Below are 5,616 nucleotides of genomic sequence, written 5' to 3' on the forward strand. Positions count from 1 at the left end.
GGGCGACTCAAACCACAAATTCTCATCTCTCAAAGTGGTTCAAGAGGATGTGAGACTTTTTCTGAAAGGGAAACGCGTCTATATGACGGCTTCACGTTGAAACAACAGAATACAAACCAGAATTATCTCTGCCCATCGCATCGTTACAGTTTAAACACCATGTTAGGTCAAAAGTTTGCTTAAAACCAAAACAATCAACTATGCTGGTTATTAGCAATTAGAACGTGTATTTTATGCACCGTCTTACATCAGAACAAGCTAGCGGCATGACAGCATGTTGTCATGACAGATGGGACTTCCTGTCTGCAACAATTTGGTGTCTGTAAGACATAAGATCTAAATGTCATGTTTGCTTTGTGGTCTTCACACTTTTACAGTCATGAATATAAGCTGTAAAGAGAAGACAGCGCCCTGCTGCAGGCTGATGGTCCATCACTGCCTCTTAACACAAACGAAAACTAAACAAATATAATTCAGAAGCCGCATCTCATCTGTTGGAATCACCAGTTAATACATACAGAAGTCTGAAAGAGTAGAACAAACTTCATACTGAAATATTTGCTATTCGTTTTCTATTTTCTCTATTTATGGGAAAAGAGATGCTTCTAAATGCTTGTTTTTTTCTTCTTTACAACATTCTCACATATCAGATTAAAGGTACACCAGAGAAAAATCAAGATAGACAATCAAGTTGGGCAACAAGAAGCTAAGACATGAAAACAAAAGCAGCAACTCAGCAAATATGTTTGAAAGAGGACAGATTTCCACAATTTGGGACAATTTGACTAAAAGAAGACAAGTTTCTGAAATGTTTGATGAATTTGGGGTTTTATCAACTGAAAGAAAAAACTTGGAAGGCATTCATAATGTGGTGCCTTTTCAAGAAAACATAATAATTTAATTAAACGACTTTGAAAAGACAGCTTTGCAATGTGTCTAAACAATGTGGTCATCAAGGGAAACATAAAAAGATGTCCCCATAAAGACGTCAGCTGATTTCTAAATGTGGCCTAAACGTGGTTATGGCTGATCACGGTCTAACCAAGNATTTGCATCTCCTGTTGGGTCAAAAGTTTCCTCAAAACCAAAACAGTCAACTCTTATTTATATTACCTAGCAGAAAATGTGCTTTTCTGTACTGCAGCCCCTTGTATCAGACAATAACACAGTTAGATGCAAACCTAACCATGCATGTTCTGGTGGGCAGGACTTCCTGCTTCGTTTCCTGTAACTGCAGGGGCTTAATAAGACTAGATAAAATCTAGCTGTCATGTTTGCTTTGTTGTCTTCATATATTTTGAAGCTTGACTGTGAGAAGAAAGTGTCCTGGTATAATTTGATGTAGTTTAAGTCCCTCGTCGCTTAATGCAACACTTTCACACAAACATGTTSGCAACCAGACAGAAAAATGCAACAAATATCCATCAGCAGCTGCAACAGACTGATCTCTCTGAATGTAAGGAGTTAACAGATTCTTAACACTGAAGTTTGTTGCAGTACTTTTTTCCAATTAGCCATACATAAATCCTTCCAGAAATATTGTGTTCAACCCCCCCTCCCCCTTACTAAAAATGTGAATGTAACAAAAACAAAATTGATGACAGGACGAGTTCAAAGGTCAGCTCATTCTTTAATGTAATTTTTAAAAAAGAATTTATTACTGGGAAAAATCAAGTGAGAAGCTTAAGCTGTCATTTTTCAGCAAGCAGATTCTGTCCACACAAACCGATGTTAATAACTGAMAAAGCTTCATAATTAGTCTCGCTCGGTAAAACAGTGAAAGGAAATTYGGCCAAATGTTTATCAGACTTTATTTATCTCATATCATTTTCATAGATTCTATAAATCCTGYTCCTTTCCAGATTTTCCACGTCGTCGGTTATGATGTCGTTAGTKGAGTTTSTTTGAGTTTCATGCCGATGGTGACCTGAAGAAACAGTCTGGTAGATGTCTGCTGTTGGCCGCTGGAGAYYCRTGTACAGTTCATCTGTGTTGTCTTCACCCTAAACAATAAAACAGCAAAGAACAATTTCAAGAACTGTTAAAACTGTTCATTAAAAGGCACCAACTGATTCAATTCATTTCATTTGTATGTTTGCTCTGCAACAGTTTCTTCTCACAGTTTTGGTATCAAGAAGATGCGTGTTTGTGTGAATGYTATGATTGCTTCAGTGACTTGGTTTGGCCAGACGTCCTRTGAGCGCAACAGTGTCATYTTGTGGTTATTTTCTGCAACTGCCCAGAAAACAACCACTTAAAAAACCACCACTGGAAGGATGAGTGATGTGAAAACAACTGGACACATAGCTGGAGGCTACAGTCTTGAAATCTCTAAAGTGGTCTGCAAAATTCAGTAGAWAGAAACATGTTCTGGGTGTGTTTTCTAGTCTTCTTAGTAACAAACAGCAAAGAAAAACGGTTTCTGTGACAATGACAACATAAAAATAAGTATATTTACTCACTGTGGCCGCCGTAGATCTATGCACAGATGATCCAGATGTTTCAGATCTTAAACAGGTGCTTTAATACGAGAGGAACCTCAGATTAGTGTAAAAGTTTAGTACAATCATCTAAAGGTAAAGTTCAGACAAATGTGTTAAAAAAATGCCAATTTAGATTCAAGATAATGGAATAATTATGTTCAAGATGCATATAAAGATCACAAGTGAAATTTAAAATCAGCAGTTTTAACTGTGAAGCTTGTATTTAGGTAAAAGAATAAACTATGTATTAGTTTCTCACCGATKTGGACGTCTTCTGTAAATAAATACCAGAAAAACTGAAACTATAATTAGGAGAACTGCAGCAGTTAAAGCAGAAAAATAAGTCACTCCTGYAGACTGGCTCCAAATTTCATCTGACAGATTCTCATCGGGATTTGAGTCTATTGGAAATAAAACAAACATTGTTAGAGAATATATGATTCATATGAGTTTGACATAACATATATATATAGGTCTACTCACCTTTAACTGTGATGCTGAGATGGAAAATAAATGTTCCATCAAGATTAGAACACTCACAGGAGTAGTTCCCACTATCAGCTGGTGTTAAACTGGTCAGGTGCAGAAACACAGTTTGATTCCTGGTTTTNAAACTGAGCCGTACTGAGCAGCCTTGTGCCCCTTTGCACTCGTCTACAGCAACAGCAGTCAAAACCTCAGAGCCAAAGCGTTTGTTCTCTCAAAAGGAAGATCTAGTTATAGACCCACCGAAAAAGGAAGTGCATAACATTTTCCATAGCTGCCTTTGTGGCGAAGCTGAAGAAGTGGTCAAACAAAAGAAAAATGGCAAGAAAAATAAGTGATATGGAAAACTTTATTATATTTGTGATTTATGTGGGTGYGTGTTGCATAAATCAAGATATTATCAGTTGCCGAAAATAAATGAGTCAGTTTAGTCTTGCTAACTAGTCGCAACATTCACTTTATAAGAAATAAACTTTTTCTGTCTATTTAGGTCACACAGGATTACTGTCCTGTTTAGGTCCTGTTTATGGTGTCAAAACAAATGAAAGAAAAGCATATTTTTGTACTTCCCAAGCACAGTGTAAACATTGATCACATGCAGGAGAAGAAATCCTCTCAGTCTGTATAAAATCTTTCAGAAATGTATAGTTTGACGACAGGTCACTTTGACTTTAGAATAAAGTCTCATCACTTCCTGTTCAAGGTACGGCTCAGCCACCGCTGCTTCCTGTTAGAAACAAATGAAAAAGAAAAACTATTGTGACACGAAGACTGAAAGAAGACAAAAATAACAGTTCATTCAATGTTTTACCTTGTATAATGCTGTGCTGTTCAGTTCATTCCAAGTCAGGAGTTTTAGTTGTTTTCTTCTNAGTAGTTCCCACTATCAGCTGGTGTTAAACTGGTCAGGTGCAGAAACACAGTTTGATTCCTGGTTTTCAGTGAGAACCTGGAGTCACATTCATGATCAAAGTCACCTCTGTTCCTATACCGCAGACTGCACTGCTCTCCACCGCTTCTCTCTGTTCTGATCTTACAAATGATCATTATGATGGCATTTGATGTTTTGTTGGTGCAGATTGGAGTGAAATCAGATTCTTTCCCAATCGATTTCACAAGAATCACTGCAAGCAGTAAAGTTCAATYAATGAGAAATAGTTTCAATGCTGTAATAGTCGATCAACAAAAAATKRAGCAGATGTGAATAAAATGATCAGAAACTGAAATTTCATAGTATAAGACGAGTCAAAATACATCAACTTCAACAATACCTTTGCCGTCCAAAATCCACACGRARCATGGCAGGAGCAGTAAAAAGCTGATTCTCATTGGATSCATCTAATTAYSCTGTGACTGCAACGTCTGCTGCTGCACTGAACGGAGGCCGTCTGAACTGTCTGTACAGTTTGGGCGACTCAAACCACAGATGCTCACCTTTCAAAGTGGTTCATGAGAACGTGTCACTTTTTCCGAAAAGGAAACGCGCCTCCTTTGACCGCTGCTCTTTGAAACAACAGAGCACACAAACTGCAGGTMWATTTGCATCTCCTGTTGGGTCAAAAGTTTCCTCAAAACCAAAACAGTCAACTCTTATTTATATTACCTAGCAGAAAATGTGCTTTTCTGTACTGCAGCCCCTTGTATCAGACAATAACACAGTTAGATGCAAACCTAACCATGCATGTTCTGGTGGGCAGGACTTCCTGCTTCGTTTCCTGTAACTGCAGGGGCTTAATAAGACTAGATAAAATCTAGCTGTCATGTTTGCTTTGTTGTCTTCATATATTTTGAAGCTTGACTGTGAGAAGAAAGTGTCCTGGTATAATTTGATGTAGTTTAAGTCCCTCGTCGCTTAATGCAACACTTTCACACAAACATGTTSGCAACCAGACAGAAAAATGCAACAAATATCCATCAGCAGCTGCAACAGACTGATCTCTCTGAATGTAAGGAGTTAACAGATTCTTAACACTGAAGTTTGTTGCAGTACTTTTTTCCAATTAGCCATACATAAATCCTTCCAGAAATATTGTGTTCAACCCCCCCTCCCCCTTACTAAAAATGTGAATGTAACAAAAACAAAATTGATGACAGGACGAGTTCAAAGGTCAGCTCATTCTTTAATGTAATTTTTAAAAAAGAATTTATTACTGGGAAAAATCAAGTGAGAAGCTTAAGCTGTCATTTTTCAGCAAGCAGATTCTGTCCACACAAACCGATGTTAATAACTGAMAAAGCTTCATAATTAGTCTCGCTCGGTAAAACAGTGAAAGGAAATTYGGCCAAATGTTTATCAGACTTTATTTATCTCATATCATTTTCATAGATTCTATAAATCCTGYTCCTTTCCAGATTTTCCACGTCGTCGGTTATGATGTCGTTAGTKGAGTTTSTTTGAGTTTCATGCCGATGGTGACCTGAAGAAACAGTCTGGTAGATGTCTGCTGTTGGCCGCTGGAGAYYCRTGTACAGTTCATCTGTGTTGTCTTCACCCTAAACAATAAAACAGCAAAGAACAATTTCAAGAACTGTTAAAACTGTTCATTAAAAGGCACCAACTGATTCAATTCATTTCATTTGTATGTTTGCTCTGCAACAGTTTCTTCTCACAGTTTTGGTATCAAGAAGATGCGTGTTTGTGTGAATG

General features: G+C 37.5%; 2 long non-coding RNA genes across 2 annotated transcripts; both read right to left on the reverse strand.

The window, feature by feature from the left end:
* Nucleotides 1–1,634: 1,634 nt before the first annotated feature.
* On the reverse strand, nt 1,635–3,082 carry LOC103474791 (uncharacterized). The gene is made up of 4 exons (XR_535226.1): nt 2,967–3,082; nt 2,743–2,884; nt 2,463–2,520; nt 1,635–2,003 (listed from the first exon to the last, which is right to left on the reverse strand). It is a non-coding gene; the product is annotated as an uncharacterized LOC103474791 (long non-coding RNA).
* A 218-nt stretch (nt 3,083–3,300) lies between these two features.
* On the reverse strand, nt 3,301–3,840 carry LOC103474797 (uncharacterized). Its single transcript, XR_535228.1, has 2 exons — nt 3,781–3,840; nt 3,301–3,696 (listed from the first exon to the last, which is right to left on the reverse strand). It is a non-coding gene; the product is annotated as an uncharacterized LOC103474797 (long non-coding RNA).
* Nucleotides 3,841–5,616: the final 1,776 nt, after the last annotated feature.

Source organism: Poecilia reticulata, linkage group LG2, assembly GCF_000633615.1.
Source record: "Poecilia reticulata strain Guanapo linkage group LG2, Guppy_female_1.0+MT, whole genome shotgun sequence".
Lineage (NCBI taxonomy): Eukaryota > Metazoa > Chordata > Actinopteri > Cyprinodontiformes > Poeciliidae > Poecilia > Poecilia reticulata.